This window comes from Calonectris borealis, chromosome 1 (genome assembly GCF_964195595.1).
Source record: "Calonectris borealis chromosome 1, bCalBor7.hap1.2, whole genome shotgun sequence".
Classification (NCBI taxonomy): Eukaryota; Metazoa; Chordata; class Aves; order Procellariiformes; family Procellariidae; genus Calonectris; species Calonectris borealis.
Window position 1 is genome coordinate 208,480,847 of NC_134312.1, and position 17,685 is coordinate 208,498,531.

Consider the following 17,685-nt stretch of genomic DNA (forward strand, 5'->3'; position numbering starts at 1 on the left):
CTGCCTTGTAAATGGTAGAAGAGAGAAGCTGGTTTGCAAGAAATATTTCTAATTGTTTAAATTGCTTTCCAGATCAACCTGTATTTGTAGTGGTGGTGGTTTGTAACTTACGCAACTTATATCAATGTCAGTATTATCAAAGATGGGGAATGGCTGAGTATGATAAGCAGTGTGAACTGAAAAGAGCTATACTTTCTGTAGCAAACTGGACTTACTTCCTCTTAATAGCTAGTTAGAAACTTAATGATCTTCCTTTCTAGTTTCTTCTTGCTGTCAACCAAGTTACAGTTTGGTGGGGTAACTCCAAGTTCTTAGCAGCCCTGCTTCCTGGGTTCTCTTGGCTCAGCACTTCTAGGGCGATACCTTGTAATGCTTGGGGGAGCATTGAATGGGAAGTGCTCTGTGGAACCGTGGCGTTTTTTCCTCCTTAATAAACCATTGCAGTGCTCGGTCCCTCAGCCACAGCCGTGTGGCCACAAGGCTCAGTCTGTGTGTGTGTGGTTCAGTAGTAACAGTGTTGTCAGAAACTTGCAAGTGAGTGTTTTTATTAAACAAGTCATCTCCTCAAGATACCATAGTACACTTGGTTTACTTCTTAAATGTCCATTTTAATACTTAATAGGACAATATAAAATATGAATGACTGAAAAAAGTCACAGTTGTGAAGGAATTTTTTTTTTTCCCTCTTCTGTGGAGGTGACTGGTGACAGCCAACATGGCTTCACTAAGGGCAAATTGTGCCTGACAAATTTGGTGGCCTTCTACATCGGGGTTACAGTGTGGGTGGATAAAGGAAGAGCAACTGACATCATCTACCTGGCCTTATGCAAAGCATTTGACACTTCCCGCACGACATCCTTGTCTTTAAATTGGAGAGACATGGATTTGACGGATGGACTGCTCGGTGGATAAGGAATTGGCTGGATGGTCGCACTCAAAGAGTTGCAGTCAACGGCTTGATGTGGCGTTCCTCAGGGGTTGGTATTGGGACCGGCGCTGTTTAACACCTTTTCAGTGACAAGGACAGTGGGATTGAGTGCACCCTCAGCAAGTTTGCCGACAACACCAAGCTGTGTGGTGCGGTCGACACACTGGAGGGAAGGGATGCCATCCAGAGGGACCTTGACAGGCTTGAGAGGTGGACCCATGCAACCCTCAACAAGGCCAAGGGCAAGGTCCTGCACCTGAGTGCAGGGGCAATGCCAAGCACAAATACAGGCTGGGCGAAGAACGGATTGAGAGCAGCCCTGCGGAGAAGGACTTGGGGGTGTTGGTTGATGAGAAGCTCAATGTGACCCAGCAATGTGCGCCTGCAGCTGAGAAAGCCAACCATATCCTGGGCTGCATCAAAAGCAGCGTGGCCAGCAGATCGAGGGAGGTGATTCTGCCCCTCTACTCCGCTCTGGTGAGACCCCACCTGGAGTACTGCATTCAACTCTGGGGCCCCCAACAAAAGAAGGACATGGACCTGTTGGAGTGAGTCCAGAGGAGTGCCACAAAGATGATCAGGGGGCTGGAGCAGCTCTCCTATGAAGACAGACTGAGAGAGTTGGAGTTGTTCAGCCTGGAGAAGAGAAGGCTCCAGGGATACCCTATAGCAGCCTTCCAGTACCTGAAGGGGGCCTACAAGGAAGCTGGAGAGGGACTTTTTACAAGGGCATGTAGTGATAGGACGAGGGGTGGTGGCTTTAAGCTGAAACAGGGTAGATTTAGATGAGATAAAAGGAAGAAATTCTTCACTGTGAGGGTGGTGAGGCACTGGAACAGGTTGCCCAGAGAAGGTGTGGATGCCCCATCCCTGGAAGTGTTCAAGGCCAGGTTGGACAGGACTTTGAGCATGGCAGAGGGGCTGGAACTAGATGACCTTTAAGATCTCTTCCAACCCAAACCATTCTATGATTCTGTCATCTCATTTGCGTTTGACATCTTGGCCAAGTGATGCACTGGCTATGAACCTAACAATTGCAAAATGTAGTAGTTACCTCTGCCTAGAAGGCTACAGGGGCAGAACTCTGATGTGTTTACGTAAAATTCTTGCCCTTTTCCTTGCCTATGTTATGCTCAGTCTAGTTCATTCTTACAGACACTGTTTTATAGTAATATTATTATTTTCAAGCTCTTAATTTGAAAATATATCTGATTTTCTTGTTACAAGAGTAAATGTAGAGCACAATGTTTTAGATTTTTGTTGGGCATGACTCTAGTATCCTGTAAAAGCTTTCATTAGCTTTAGCTGTATTTTCCACCCTTTCATTAAGCTATGCATGGTGTACTAATGCCAGCAGCTAATACCCATATTTACTTGGAAGGGAGATTTTCAGCATGCTTACGGTCATGTGAGCTCCTACAGCTACTGGAGGAATATGTGTTTGTGTTACTTCTGCTACCTGCCTCATGATACTAATGATTCTTGGGAAGCAGGAAAATGGGTGTAGTTTGTAATTCTCTAAATTAAAGCTGCTAGAACCTTGGTATATAGGCAACGTTTTTAGAAGGAAAATAAAGTTAAGGGCTGTACTTGTCAGAGCTGGCAACGGAGAAACCAGCTGCTGCTTTAGGTCTGACTTAACAGCATAGTTGTCATGGCAACAACAAAAAATACATGGGTCTCACAGTATTACAAGATATAATCACTGTGCCAAAGTGAGCATACAGTTTTATTGGAGACATAGTTGAAACTCCAGTTCAATGCCTTCATGGAAATCATAAGTGCATAATGCCATTATTTATGTTCTTGAAGTAAAGTAACTTTTCTCAGAGAAAATAACTCTTTTAAGAAGTCAGGTGGCCGAGGTTGGATGAGCTCTACTTCAGCTACGCAGGCAGTTGTTCTCCACACCTGGAGGAACATCCCTTTCTCAACTTTTGCATAATGCATAGGTGTACTCAGTCATTTTTTCCAGTAGCTCTCTCCCTCCCTGGTTCTGGAGAAAGAGCTGCAGGGACCGTATAGCTCCAGGCGCAGTTTTATTTGAGGTTTTTTGTTGGCATTGTTCGGTTCAACCACAGAATTTGCAGATCCTATCTCTAACTTCCCCTCTCAAAGCTTTTGTATTTCAGCCTCCTACAGTGTAAGCTGACCCACAGTCTGAGGACTCAGCAATACTCAAACACAATTTGATAATTAAAGAATCTCAAACCTTATCTCTTGGTGGGTTTTGCATCATTAACTACTGAATTTTCTTCACCAGTACTGGAAAACTGTAAAGCGCTCTGTGCATTCTGTTGGGGAAGAGCCCTGTGCTTTCAGTATTGGTGCTGTATTGATGTTTAATTTTCTACTGTGCTTCTTGTACTCATCCAGGAAAAGACAAGCAGATAATTTGTTTTTGTAAAACCGCAGTGTGACTGAGTTCTTAAAAAAATCAGACTGTGATGTTCTATACCTCTGCTCCCAGCATAATTTTTTCCGAGAACCTCTGTTCACTATGACAAATACCTTTCAACAAAGGCAGTGGAGCTGGCAAGGCAGCTGTTCCCAGGAGGTGAAGTGGAAGAAAGTTAACATTCAGCACTTGAAGGAATGTAATATTTTACAGTTCCTAGCAATCAGGATTGTTTAATCCTGTGTTTTTGCAAGCAACACCTGAACTCACTGTAACTTGTGGCTTGAAACAAAGCCACTTGCTTTATAAACAGTTTCCCCCTTGTTTTTGGCTATTTTCGGTGTAGCATTGGAACTGAAAACCAGGATCTATTTTCCATAAGGACTAACAGTTAAACTTCTAAGGGTTTTTTGAAAAGCCTCGTCTTTCAAAATTTGTCTTGGAATATGCTTTATAATTCTAAAGGGATTAATAGTATGAGGAGTAAAGCTTAAAGATATTCCTGCAGCTGGAAATAATTGTGCTCTGCGTATGCATTCTAAAATGCATTTGTCTTCCTCAGGTAGATGGCTGAATATTAAGGGCTGCATGTTGCAGCCAGCAAAATTATCATCTGCTTTTTTCAGGATTTCACGTAGTCATCCTATGAATGCCTGGAAGGAGATTTTTTTTTTTTTTTTAATTTTAAAAAAAGCCTTTTTGGTGAGTTCCAGTTCCTCTGTTAACTCGGATTTTGTTTGAAATAAAATCCTGGGGCAGAGGTGATCTGGTACTGGCTCTATTTACCTTTGAGTGCCTCATGGGCAGCCCAGCTGGTGCCTGGTGTGGTGACAGCCTGGTGTCTCCTTTCAGCCATGCACTTAGCGGTTCCCATGAGCTGCTGAAATGTCTCTCTGCTTTTTCCTACAACTACAAATACCTTGAAGTCTTTCATGCTGGAGGCGAGATCTGAGCACAGGGTCAAACCATCAGATGGATGGGGCATGTTGCCTTGAAGCGCTTCACTTCAAAGGAAGATCTGTAGGATTCAAGCCTTGAAGGGATGTGCTGATGCTCAGAAAGTGCTTCAGGCTCAAGTGTTTATTCATATCTGCAGTCATGGCTAGTTGGAGCATGAAACCTCAATTCTCTTCTAAGGAAAGCCAGAATCACATGAGGGGCTTCTCTGATTTTGTTTCTTTCTCAGTGCCTAGTGCTCTGCAATACAGATTCAGGGGGAGGGAAAGAAAACACCCACAGAAATGTTTCCATCCGCAGAAGTCCTCTTTCCATCTCCTGTCAACTTTTAGAATGAAATTTAGTTGGTTGTTGGTCAAGAACAAAACTTCCTGCTGAATTTTGTCTTGCTTATTTGGGAGAAAAATTTTGGGATGCTTTTTCCAAAGAAATAAAGTCTATGTTTTGTTGTAAGTTCAGCTACTTTTTCTCTAGGCAGACCGACATACTGTCATATTTAACTATAAAAGCAAATGCAGCTTCGTTACCGTACTTTATGTCCCCCAAGGTATGGTTCAAGCAGAGCGTAAATAGGCACGTTTGGAAAAGTCATGTTTCCTAAGAAAGGCTCCTCCGAGCTCTTTTTCTGAATTGGGGATAAGGAGAAAGAAGAATGATGTTTCCATAGGTGTCCAAGTCCACTCATTTTAAATAAATTTAGAAAAAAAAACAACTGAATTTTTATGTTGTTCAATCACAGATACATTTTACCGTTGTGCTGCTTTCCTCCTTTGACTGAGATCATACAGTTTGGCTTTTATGAATTTCAGACTTGACTTTGGTTTCTTGTCATAGGTGGCCGTATCATGGGATGTAACTGAAGAAGAATGACCATGCTACTGTGACTGGCAGGGAAATAAGATTGAAAATGAAATAGTGACTAGGTCTAGTTTTTAAATTGCTTTAATTCAGAGAGTTGGAATATACCTAAGGGATGTGATAAAAGTGTGTATGTGTAGTATGGGGTTTTTTCCCCTTTGTAGCATCTGACCAGCAGTTCAGGAGCAGAAGGTTAATGTCACTGATCTTATAAAAATTTAATCTTTCAAGTGGAAAACCGCGGCTTGGTGATTTTAAAAAAAAAAACCACAAAATTGCTTGGAATTCTAATGTGCCTAGTGCAACTCTAATGAGAAGGAAGAGTCATCTAGATCTAAACAAATTATGTCTCCTAATCCAAATCTCAACTTGCTACCAAGCCTAAGAAATACCTTCTAAAGTAGAGGGAAGCAGCTCTGTACAGGAGGTGGAAAAATCAAACAGAGAAGTCTGATTGCTCTCTGTTGAAATCAGTAGCATCTGGATAGGAAAAGAAGATGATTTTGAAATTGTACTATAATATAATTTTATAGATTACAATGGGTATCTGTTATGATAGGGTTTATGGAAATGGAGGCTGTAAAGCAGGCTGTATTCTGAAGAGCCTAAATGCTCAGAAGTTTGGGTGAAGGGCAGGATGGAGACGCTGTTCAGGCCCACACAAATTGTATTTGGGAGCCGAGTGGTGAGCCCCTCTCCCCTCGGTACCTGCCCGCTGCCTTACCTACAGATCTGCCCCTCCTCCCAGCTCTTTTCTTAGAAATGCTCTTGTTAAGAAGTTGGGCTATTTCTTTATTTTTTAACTGAGTTGTTTCCAGTGGACAGGATTTCAAGCAGCTGGTCTTCCTCCAGGGGAAAATGTTTATTTTTACTGCACTGGGAGAACAAGCTGTGAGTTCGAGCTGGGTAAGGGTGGAGGATAGACCTGCCAGTCGGTCTGCTGGCTTTCAGATGGGGTCTCTGGCCTCTGGGGTGGCCCGGTTGGACTCGGTAGCACACGAGTTGTTGGGATTGGTGGGGTGTGTGGATGGTACGCTCTGCAGAAGCGTCACGTGCTGAACCACCGTCTGGGTGGATGGTTGAATCCTAGCACTAAACTGTTGGATATTCTTGTTGCAGGATAAATTAACTCTCTGAAAGAAAAGTCTGTTCTGACTGAAATTCCCAGGAATACTTCCTCTGGTGTGCGTGCATCCTAGACGTCCCATGTTCATGTGCCCCAGGTAGGAGCCCCAAATGTGCCGTCGCGGTGAGACCAGCACGATTCAGAGTTCTGTAAATGTTCTTGCTGAATTTGTCCTGCTGGTGCAGAACAACGTCACGAAAATGTGACAGTCCCTTTGAGCACAGGTCAACCACGGGCTTGAACAAAACCAGTCACGTAGCCTAATTCACGACCTCATTTGCAAAGATACTCCCGGCTGCTTACCAGCCCTCAAGCTTAGTGTATGATAGTCTCGGTCTTCTCCCATGCTCTGGAGAGGTCCTGCAGCTGGAGGCTGCTCTGAAGCCAGGCAGCAACGGAGGTTGTCAACACCAGACAAAAGAGTGGAAGAAGTCGGAGTCCTGTTGGGTTTCTTTCTTCTGATTGAGTGAGTTGTCACTTGCACCTCTTAAAGGATTCTGTTAAACCAACTTTCCCCAGCAAAACCTACTCCTGCAATATATGGATTCATCACGTTTCTTACTGCGAGAGTTGTTTTGGGCAGTGCAGCAAAATCCGGTGAACATTGTGATTTATTTTAGAAGATGATACTCCACTGGAATATCTTTCTGGTTTAAAACTTTTAGGGCTGAATTAATTTCAGTTGGAGGCACAGGTAAGCTGATGGTAACAATAATGAATCATGTTTTCTGAGAGCTTTAGAAATTATCCATGGATGTTGAAATCTATAGCTGTTTTATGCCCACCTCCTCCTTTAATTTATGCTTGCTTTTCAAACACCAGCTTCTTAAAAATGTATATTCTCTCTTTCAATGCAGACAGTGAGAGAAGGAATAATTTTAGAAAATTCTAGAGCCAAAGAATAATAAAAAAAGCAAATTTAAGTCCTACTTTATATAATACCCCTTTCTGCCATTTGTTCCAATAAAGAATAAAAGCAAGATGGTGTAATGTAAGCGTTAGAGCAGGGGATGGTAATCAGGACTCCCGGAGTCTATTTCCAGCCACTAACCCAGGATGGTGGCCTGGTTTTCATTCCCCTTGATGGACTTATGCTGCAGAACTTGTTATATTTGTGGGGTCAGGCATGAAGCTAAGGGGTGAAGCAATGATTTCAGCCCTAGTCTGAGATGTGAGGGAAGCAGGGTTTGATTTTTGCCTCTGCTGCAGTTTGTGTGAATTTGCTGGAGTGGCTCAGGTGCGTAAACCCTTCCAGTCCAAAGCCTGGACCCAAGCGGAGAGCGGGGTGCTGGCATCCCAGCTGTGCCCAGTTCCGTGCCCGCTGAAGGGGGTGCACCTTTACCCCTGCAGTGCTGAACCGTGGGGACCAAGGTAGGGACCCACTTTAGAGCATGTGGTAGCCTCGGTGGTCGCAACAGAGATGCAGGAGGTCTGAATTAATACTGCTCGAGGCGGGGGATAGAGGGAGAAGTGCTCAGCGTTGGTCCCTTGGGTGAGTTCACGGCTCATGCACCCGTGGGTCCCTCGGTCTGGAGGCTGTCGGCCACCTGTGGTTCTGCGGCAGGACCTGGGCAGCGATGTCGTCTGCTGCTCTGGGTGGAGCCCTGAAGTGAGGTGAAGCAAATGTAGTCCCTGGTGCAGAAAGGTGCGTGTTGGAGTAGGCAGCGGCTGCGCTGCACTTCTGCGGCGGGCAGTGGTCGCAGTGGGGGGACGCAGCCACCCTCTGGGTCGTGCCTGGGGTGGCACTAGCCCATCTGGATTTCTGCTTTCCAGGCTGAACTCCTGCAGGAGGACAGAGCTTGGGACATACATTTGTCTGCTGAGCTGCCCATTAGCTCGGCCGTAGCTGCAGAGCACAGAGCATGGCTGGATCTAGACTGAGAATGGGGAGCTAGGGCCTTTGGCATTAAGATTTTATTAAAATTACACATTGTCAAAGGCAACATTTTTGGTCAATTAGCAGTGATCTGTCTCAGAAACATATTTTTATTTTACTCTTCCTTTTAATAGAAAGCTACTAGCAACTGCTAATTGCAGATGGGAGCGTTTATGGATAAAGCCTTTCCTTTTCATACTGCTGCAGCCTGGCTGGCTGGCTCCTCTTCGGCATTTGTTGGTTTGGAGTGGGTTTGTTATTATTTAATTTCATCCATTTTTTCCCTGACAGTTAGTCCTTGCCAAGAATATTAAATCTGAGAACTGGGGCGAGCGTGTTGCAAGAAAAAGGAGAGATGCCACGAGGCGCCTTGGTACAAGGGAATGTGAAAAGGGACTTGACAGAAGACCTGGAGGGCGTTTGGACCGCGCTCAACTGGAGACAGACACAGTGCAGAATTAGCAGATGCAGAAAGTTAAAGAAAAAAAATAATAAAATGTTAAAAAGAAGTAAAGGGAAGAATCGGGAGATGGGAAGGAGTGTGATGGATGAGCAGGAAAGATGAGCAGAGTAATGTAGACAGAGAGAAGCTCTTCCCACTCCTGTAACGTGCCTTAGCCGAAGAGGTGATAACTCACTAAGTAGGACCAGATGGACTCGTTTGTCTGCTCTCGACAGCTCAGCAGAACTTGTTTCAGCTGCCACAAAGGATGAGTTTCAGAGTCTCAGCACAGATCGTTGGTCTTTTGACAACCAGTTCAGGGGCCTGTCAACAGGTTTTCCAAAGCACTCAATGTCTGCGAGAGAATGCTGAGCAACGTCTGAAATTGTGGTCACTTAAGAAGCATCTGAAAGGGAGCTGGGAGCTTTTGAAGATCTAATTTCTGTTCTGGGATGTTCGAAAATCAGTGCTCTGAGACACTAATCCCGTGACTGGCATGGCTCTGGTTTTATCCCAGTGTTACACCGCTGGCTGCGGTGGAGTTATTCTTGGTCCTCGCTGCTGTAAATGGGAGAGCAAGACCAAGATGTTTCTAAATACTTGGAATTCTTTTTTTAGTGAAATGTGTTTTCTAAGTGGAAATAACAATAAACCAAAGACTTTTTTGGAATATCCTGAACATCCTAAGAGTCAGCTGCGTCTTTTCCTGCCGAGTGCAGGGAGTTTGGTGGGACGAGCCGCCCCCGCCAACCACAGGGACAGGGAATAACTGAGTGTCTGAGAGCACCAGCTGCCAATCGGGGGTGGCAGCTGAGCTCTAGGGGGACGGGTTGATGCCGAATGGCATCATTATGGGACTAACCCAGCAGCTGCTCTTCCTAAGGAAAGAGATTTGTCAGCAAGTTGAAAACTCCCCACAAGTTTTCTTTGCTGATGCAGCAGAAACAGAGATGTGGGGGCAGCAGGGTGGGGGCGTGAAGGACGCGGTGGGACCAGCGCTGGGCCTTCAGCTACGCCAACTTCTGCCAGCAGAGGAGCGAGTCCAGGGCTTGTTTTCTACTCCTGGCTTTTAATTCTCTTCTTTCCTCTGTAATGCCTATATTTTAAATACAGGCAAAGCAGTGAAGATTTTTTTTTTTTTCATCCAGCATTCCGTAGGACAGAATATAGCCGGTAATTTTAAAGCAATATCCAGGGGGCTCAGAAAGTATGAAGATACTCCCAAGCTTCTCTTCTTTTTTATTGTGAGCTGGGAACTGGGAAAGGCTTGATATCTGCAGGTACTGCCTTGTGCAAGACTACATTGGACACCGAGGCTAGAGAGAGCTTCGCTGTAATAATAAATGCCCATAAACGGAACATGACAGATGCAGCAGGAGTGGTGGCATCTCCCATAGCAGGTCTATCTTCGGCCTCTGGTGCTTCCATGCCGGTATTATCATAGGCACAGTTGGAGGGGGGCGAATGAGGAGGAAACGTGACACACTCACAATTTGAGGTCCTGAACTTGTCCATGGAGCCGTCGCCAAGCAGAGCACTGGTGCGGTGGAGCAGTGCGTCTTGGATGTGACTTGGAGCAATGGTTGCCTTCTTGCATCGCGGTTTGGTTGCTGCTACCCCGTGCTGCCATGTAACCCTAGCCCCATCATGGGCTGCACATTCCTTGATGGAGTTTCTGCCTTTGGATAGGCCTCTTCAACATTGTCGTTGTCTTTTAAGGCTGTTTTCAGGTTAACTGGGGTGGAGGAGACTTCCCTGTTTACCAGGTTTATGCTGAAATCTAATCTAAAACACTTGTAAGCACCCCCTCATTCATCCCGGTGAACGCGATGTGGAATTTTACAAGTGTGCTCTCCTTCCCACCGTGAGGAAGCTCGCAAATGGAGCCCGGGACATGTCCCTGACCAGGGCCTCTGTAGCTCCCCAGGAACGTGAGTGCATCACTGGCGTACATGAGTGAGCATCGGGTGGCACAGGGTAGCTGCTTTATCGTATGAGCTTAAGCCTCAGATGGAAGAATATCTATACACTGTGGACCTGGTTCTGACAGAGTCTCTGGGAACTGCTGGGATGCTCGTTGGCTTTGGTAGGGCAGCACCGTTGGCTTCAGACCTCCTTGGAGGTTTGTGTTAATGCAGCACTAAAATCCAGTTCCAAGAGCTAGCTTTTCCTGAAGGGTAAACGGCCAGAAAAGCTGAAATTGGTTCCTCACGTCTTTGCAAAAGGGTTGAGGCTAACGATAAAACTTCTGGTTGCCCTCAAAAGCAAGGGCTATGTGATGGCTGTGTTGTGAAGGGATTGCGGTGGCTTTGTCTGGTAGAGCAAAGGGGAGCGTGGGGGTCTTGCTGGTCGGCAGGTGTTTGCTCTGCCCGAGGAGCAAGAGAGGGTCCCCCTCCGTGCCGGTAAGCCTGCAAAACGGGTATGGTTTGATCGCAGTGATGTTGATTGAGTCAGGTCAAACGTTCAGACCTTGTGATAACTGATGTACGGGCATTAGAACGGGGAGTCGCATGGGCTGGGGTGGCTCTGCAGGTCTGCGTGGGTTCCTTTGACTCTCTTCCTGGCTACCAGTACAGTGGTACTGGAGAGTGATGGAAAGCACTCACAGCTCTGAAAAACCTCTTTGCAGTTGTTCTTGGAGGCAGCAAAAGGGGCAGCAGTTGTGATTTGGGTGCAGAATGAGAGTTTCAAATACTGCACCTCTGGGGAAGGAGGAGACCCCCCCTCAAACATGCCGCCTATGCTCTCCTCTGCTTCGCTGAGTTTCTTGTAGGGGAGCTAAGCAACTCTTGCAGGGCTGGAGAGCTGAAGACAACACCCAAAAAGGGGAATGTGGAAGGAGAAGAGAAAGCGCAACTGTGCTCCTCCCTCCTGAGACCTTTGAGTCATCACTTGAGCACTGAGGGGAGAGGCTGACCAAGCCACTTTCCAGGACACCCTGACCACAGGGGACAACGACGTTCCCTGGGTGGGGTACACGTGCCGAAGCCCTCCAGCATGGGTACAGTGGTGGCGGGGAAACCCAGCCCAACTGCAACCAGCCCTGCAGACCCTGGCTCTCCTCCCATCAGGAAGACTCATTTTCAAGAAGCTGTTTTGAAGCCCTCTCATGTATTTTCTCCTGCCCACTTACGTATGACGTTTTAGCAAGTTTCAAGCTGTGATGTTTGAATTCCCCCACGTCTGTGTGTTCGTCATTGTGCCAATACCTTGTTTCTTCTCAAAGTGTTTTCACCCAGGGCTACCCACTGGGTTTCCATGAGCCAAAAGTCCCCACAAGGCTCCCACCATGAGCGGGACTCACTGGGGGGGAGCTGGGAGGGCGAAAGCCTGTGTGAAAACACAGGATCGCCCCTTCTCCTCAGTGCCAGGCACATGGAAGGAACCCAATGAAAACATCCTGAATTTTTTTTCCTTGCTTTGAAGCATTCAGATCCCAAAGCCAAGCCTGGGGCTCACTCGGCTGCATCTTTGCAATCCTTTAGCGCTACCCCGGTGCCACACAGAGATCGCGGTGAAGACAAAACAACCTCGCTTGCCCATCAGGGACATCTCTTGCAACGGCCTCTTTGTTGCTCCAGCCCAGGGGGCTCTTCCACGTTCCAGGCTGTAAGACACAGTGCAACGGGTCAAGGCAAGGCCAGAGATCCCAAGAGAAAGAAATGAAAACAAGCTCCTTTAATATAAACTATATATTTTCTTGTCCCTGCTCAATTTACACTATTACTCTATTTTTGACTCCTCTCTGACAAGCAGTGTTTATCTGGCAGTGGACAACTCTCATTAGCAACAAAGGGCAGCATCAGATTTTTCTGTGCCTTGTTTAAACAGTGTCTTTTGCTTGTGTTTTCCTTTTAAAATGATTGAGCAAACGGCTCAAAAGCAACTGAGGCAAGGCTACAGCACCCTGCTCCCTTTCCACTATTAACTATTTTAAAAGTTTGAAGGAAAATAAAACATTGAGTCAAGTAAAACATTTCAACTCGCTGATTCAGAAGGGTCAAAGAAAACCCATCTCCAGGAGACAAAAAAGAAGCGAGCTTTCAGCTTCTGTCGAAACTGCTGGCTGGCATTTATGAAAAATGTTGGGTCCTGGTAACACAGACTAATATTTTAATAATATTTAGAATAATCTCTCTTTACACAGAAGTCGTGTTTTACGTGAAGGTCACTTCTATTAAGTCAGTATCTTTTCCAGGAATAGAACCTTCTTTCTTTGGAAAACTGGAAGAACAGTGCAAAAGCTGTTATTTATGTAAGACTGACAAGTTCTAGTATTCTTCTCAGCCCCGGGGTGGCTGAGGGCTGGAGGGGCAGCAAGCAGGGCAACCATTTTTCAAGGAGGGCAACCATTGCCCCATTGCCCCAGCCCATACCCAGTGCAAAACCTTCCCGTTACCTCCCTGTGCCGAAGAAATGTTCTTTTCCCATCTCATTTCATCTCCTCGCTTCTCTTTGATCACGCTCTGGAGCCGAGCATCCTGCCCCAGGCCAGCTAAACCAGAGGGAAGATTTGCTTTGTTGGCTTTCAGAAACAATGAGCTGGTTTTGGAGCTGAAGGGGCTCCTGGCAGCCCTGGCATCTCACCCAGGAATCACCGCGTTTCTGCCAGGGACAGCTCTCTCCCCCCTCAGACCCCATCCCATGGCACAGTCCCTCCTGTCCATAGGGGACAGCTCTGTCCCAGGTCCCAGCTCCGTGGCCTCTGTCCCCCCATGCTGGGACACTCTGGCTCAGCACCACCGGTGGAAAGGCAGAGTCTCATGCAGCAGTGGCCATACTCCACATCTGCATCCAACCCTGAGGACCCTGACTCCGTCTTTGCTGACTTCGGGAGCATCCACCACCCCTATTTTTGGCCCTGTGTTTCCAGAATCGCCTTGTGCATTTAGAGCATCGAAAAATCTTTAGCGAGTCCTTAGCAGCGTCGCAGCAGCCAGTGAGCAAGAAAGCCCTCGCGCGCTTACGAGGCAGTAAACTAATGGCTTGCCGCCGTTAAACCAAAGGCTCCACAGCGCTGCTTCTCCTCCATCTTACTCCTCCTCCTCCCTCGGTGCCCCCTGTGTGGGCTGGGGGTTTGGCTTCTCCCAAACCTCCCTCGCCTCCCGCAGCCCCTGTGGCCACTGGCTTTGCACTGGCCCCGCTGCAGTCCCCACCTCCTGCTCCTCCAGAGCACGCTTCGTTGGACCATTTTAATAGCTCGGGCAAACACCAACATGTGCTGGTGCTCCTGGACCTGGGGAGATGTGTCTTGAGCATGCACCACCCAGGTAACGTTCTTCCCACCATATTTCCTGACCAAGATGGTAAGGCTGGACCAGTGCTATGGGATGGATGGATCCTGCCAGCCCAGCTTAGCAGGACACGACTCATCCCCGGTGGCTGTGCCAGGTGAAGACGTGTGTCTGGGACATGGGGGGACGGCTGTAGAGCAGGAGGGGGACAGGCGCTGTGGATGCTCCCGCTCCTGGGATTGCTCCCCCCGTACAGCCACGTCCCCACCGCCTGGTGCTCGGGCCAGCTCTCCTCCACAGCGCTCCTGGGGCTCACCGGCATTATCGTTAACTTGACTGGCGGGGTTTTTTATTTTTATTCAAGTTTCCACCATAAAGAGAGGGGTGTGCCTTAATCTGCTGGTCTAGGGTTTTCCTAGCACAAGGCTGAGGAGCGTTGGGTGTCCGGGTGGTGGCTCACAAGCTCACGTGGGTGTTTGAGAGGATGAAGCCTGCTGCGATAGCGCGGGAGGAGCGTGCAGGGCAGAAGGAGCCAGGCTGTGCCGATCTGTGCCTTTTGTACGCGGCCCCTGGAGCGTGCCCGGAGCTGGGCTGTGGTTTCACCCTGGGCAGAGCCGGCTGGAGCTCGCCACACTGGAGAGGGCCAATGGGCAAATAATATTGTGCTGTGGGCAACTGGGGGTCCAGTGTTTGATCTTACCCCCTCACCTGCTTTTTTTTAGGGGGTGTAACATCCCAGGTGGGGCTGTTTTAGGGTTTGCACCCAGCTGGTGATTAGGTACCTGCTGGTGCAGAGGTACCTCCTGCTTCTGGCATGGAGGTCTCGGTGGGATGAGGTCCCTCAGGCTGCGCCTGGCGTGCGGTGGCTGGGGGACACCAAGGAGTGACTTTGCTGAGAGTGAAAAGGAGGGTCCCAAACCTGGAACCCCTCCAGAGTCCTCCAACTCCTCTTCAAGGATTATTTTTATGGCTCTGTGGGTGAAAAATAAAAGGTTTGTGATTTATCCACAGCCTGAGACAAGCTGAAGGGCTGGAGACAAGCTGAAGGGCTGATCCCCACTCCAGCTCCCTGGTGAGCTGGGGAGGTGCTTTGGGCCGGTCTGAAGGACAGCAAGTAAATCCACTTAAGTGGTGGGCTTGCTTCCAGCCTTGCTGGAAGGTGTGCTGGCAGGAGCCAGGACCAATTTTGCAGCTTCCAGGGGACAACAGGGATTTAAGGGTCTGGCTCTGAGCACCTCCCTCCCGGGGGATGGCAGGCAGCTGCCTCTTCAGGGTGCCACAGAGGTCGGTCCCTTTGCCTTGGGAAGTGCTCAGTGATCCTTGGGTGGATGTTTGCTGTGGAAATATTACATATCATGACACATTTGCAACTCCCTTTTCAGTTCTGCTCTGCCAGACAGCAGATCCCATTGCCATGTTGCCTATAGCAACATCTCCTGGTTGAAAATAAGCGAGCTGCGACAAACGGATAGGTTTGCGGGTGGATATGTAAGAATTTGATATTATTATTATTGCTATTACCAGTACCACTATTATTTACAGCTTTGGGGTCCTTGCAGCAACTATTTTTGGTTAGGGGTGCAGCGGTATGCAATTCAAAAGCAGCATCACCCAGACGGCACCTCCGCAAGCCTGGGAGCGCAGCAGTCTGGGGCAAAGGGACCAGGATCACAGCAGCTCTGCTTTCTCTCCTCTTGCTTAAACAACTGCTTTTCTTGGCAGGGATCTGGTGGGAAGAGGCCTGCAGCATCAGTAGGGAATCCTTTTTCCTGGAAAAAATATATATGTGTCAGTGTGTCCGGGGCAGCGTGTCACCGACGCTCAGGCTGCGTGATGTGCTGCTGGTCTCAGGGGACGGTGCTGCTCGGCGAGGTTCCCGCTCACCAGCTCACGACCATTGCTGCACAACGCGCAAGTCAGAGGTTTTTGGCAGAAAATGTCTTTGGATGGGCTGAGCTGTGCAGAAGTGACTCACGGCTTTGGATGCCTTGGTTCTGGGTGACCCCATTTGAGTTATTTCACTATACTCTTGGTTTTCATTGCTATTTCGTGTTTCAGGGAGGTCTTCAAAGCCAGTGGCTCAGTGTTCCAGGTGTGTGGTGAGAGTGGCGCCTTCTTGTGGGCTCTGCGTCCAGCCCACAGTGAGTTGGCAAATAATAATTAACAATTAATAATTTGTTTCAGAAGAAGTTATTTTTTGAAGAAGAACACCCATTGATTGAGGGGTGGATTTTGGCCTCATGAGCTTTCATTTTTGATCATTTTCCTGTTGACTCTTGACCTTTAAGCAATTTACTTTGCTCTCTGAGGCTGAGGTTACTCATCCTTAAAAGAAGGATGTGGCTCACACGTGGCTCTTCCTCTCCCCTCCTGAACGCTCGGCAGGCTCAGGCTTCCCAGGTGGGGGCAGAAGTCATTGCACCAATCCACAACTTTCCTGGGATTTCTGATTTTCAGCACATTTTGCCCAAATCCGCTCAGAGTCTTCTGGAAGGAGTCTGGAAAAGCACCCAAATCTTTGGGGCAACATCAACTGCTCCACCACCCCAGGATCCACCAACTGCTGTGGCAGTGTCCACCCAAGGAGGATGGAAATGAGCACTCTGGTCCCCGAGTTGTGGTTGTTCAAGCCATTCTCGCTTCAAGGTAGGGAGGAAAAAGCAATTCCATTTAAAGAGCCTTTTGGTGGTTTCCATCCATTTGGGACTGGTTTCCATTGTGCTGGTTGCCCACTGTGGATCTGTGCTCAGTTATTCACTTCCAGGTCCCCTCCTGAGCCCGGGGTTGTCCCGGCCAGGATGGTCCCAGGACGGAGCCAGGTATTTATAGCTGGAAACACTGGGAGAAAATGTTCTCCCATGGTGTTTTCTCTAAGACCAGCAAATCCCAAATGTTCCTCGTGACCCTTCCTACTAGAAATGAGATGAAAAGAGACACTTAAATGAAATGCCAGCTGGCACAGCAGGGGATGCTCCTGGCAGCTTCTCCAAGGGCTTCATACTGGGCAGCAGCACTAGGGAGGCAGCTCCTGTTACCAGGACTTCCCTGGGCTGAGCTGAGCTGAGCACTGCATGGTCCAAGTGTGGTCCATCCCCCAGTGTCACCACAACAGCCTGGGCAGCTCGGCCACATGAGAAGCGCAGCAGAAACCTTAGGTGCTGGTACGGTGCAAGGTGGTAGCTGGGGGTATGCTTGAAGCCCTTGCGATCTCTAATTTCATGCATGACTTGGAGGAAGTCATTCAGCATCTCTGGGCTTTGGTTCCTGCTAGGTGACGTACAGCTGGCAGAATAAATGGGGGGACACGCAGATGCTCTGCTGATGGGGACAGATCCATCCCTGAAGGAGATTACTTTCCAACCCTCCCAGAGCAGTCTGGGGTGGGAAATGAGACACTGAAGGAAATGAAACCTCAGGTGCGGGGCCCCGTCCCAAGAGCCTTCTGGTAGTTGAGCATCTCTCCAAGCTTCCCCAGCCATACTCTGATAGAGGCAAAAGCATCCATCCGGCCCTTGTCCTGCAAGCTGGAAACGCCGAGCCACTGCTTTCTCCTCTCTTTTGGCGTGCTCTGCGTTGCTTCACTTGGCCCGGGACCTGTCCCAGTTTAGACTCATTTTCCCTCTTCGTGGCTGTCTCCTCCGAAAGCAGGAGGCTGCTGTTAGGTGCTTGGTAGTCCTGTGAGGGTGCTTGGGTTTTCCAGGGTGAGGTATGACTGAATGCCTCTCCTTTGCCTAGAAAATCAGTAATTCAGGAAAGCTTGCAGAATTCTCTGGCAAGAATGTAATTTGGCAGACCTACTGTAGACAAGCGGAGCCGTAATTGCCCAGGGCATCTTTCTTGCCTTTCTTAAATTACTATTTTCCAGT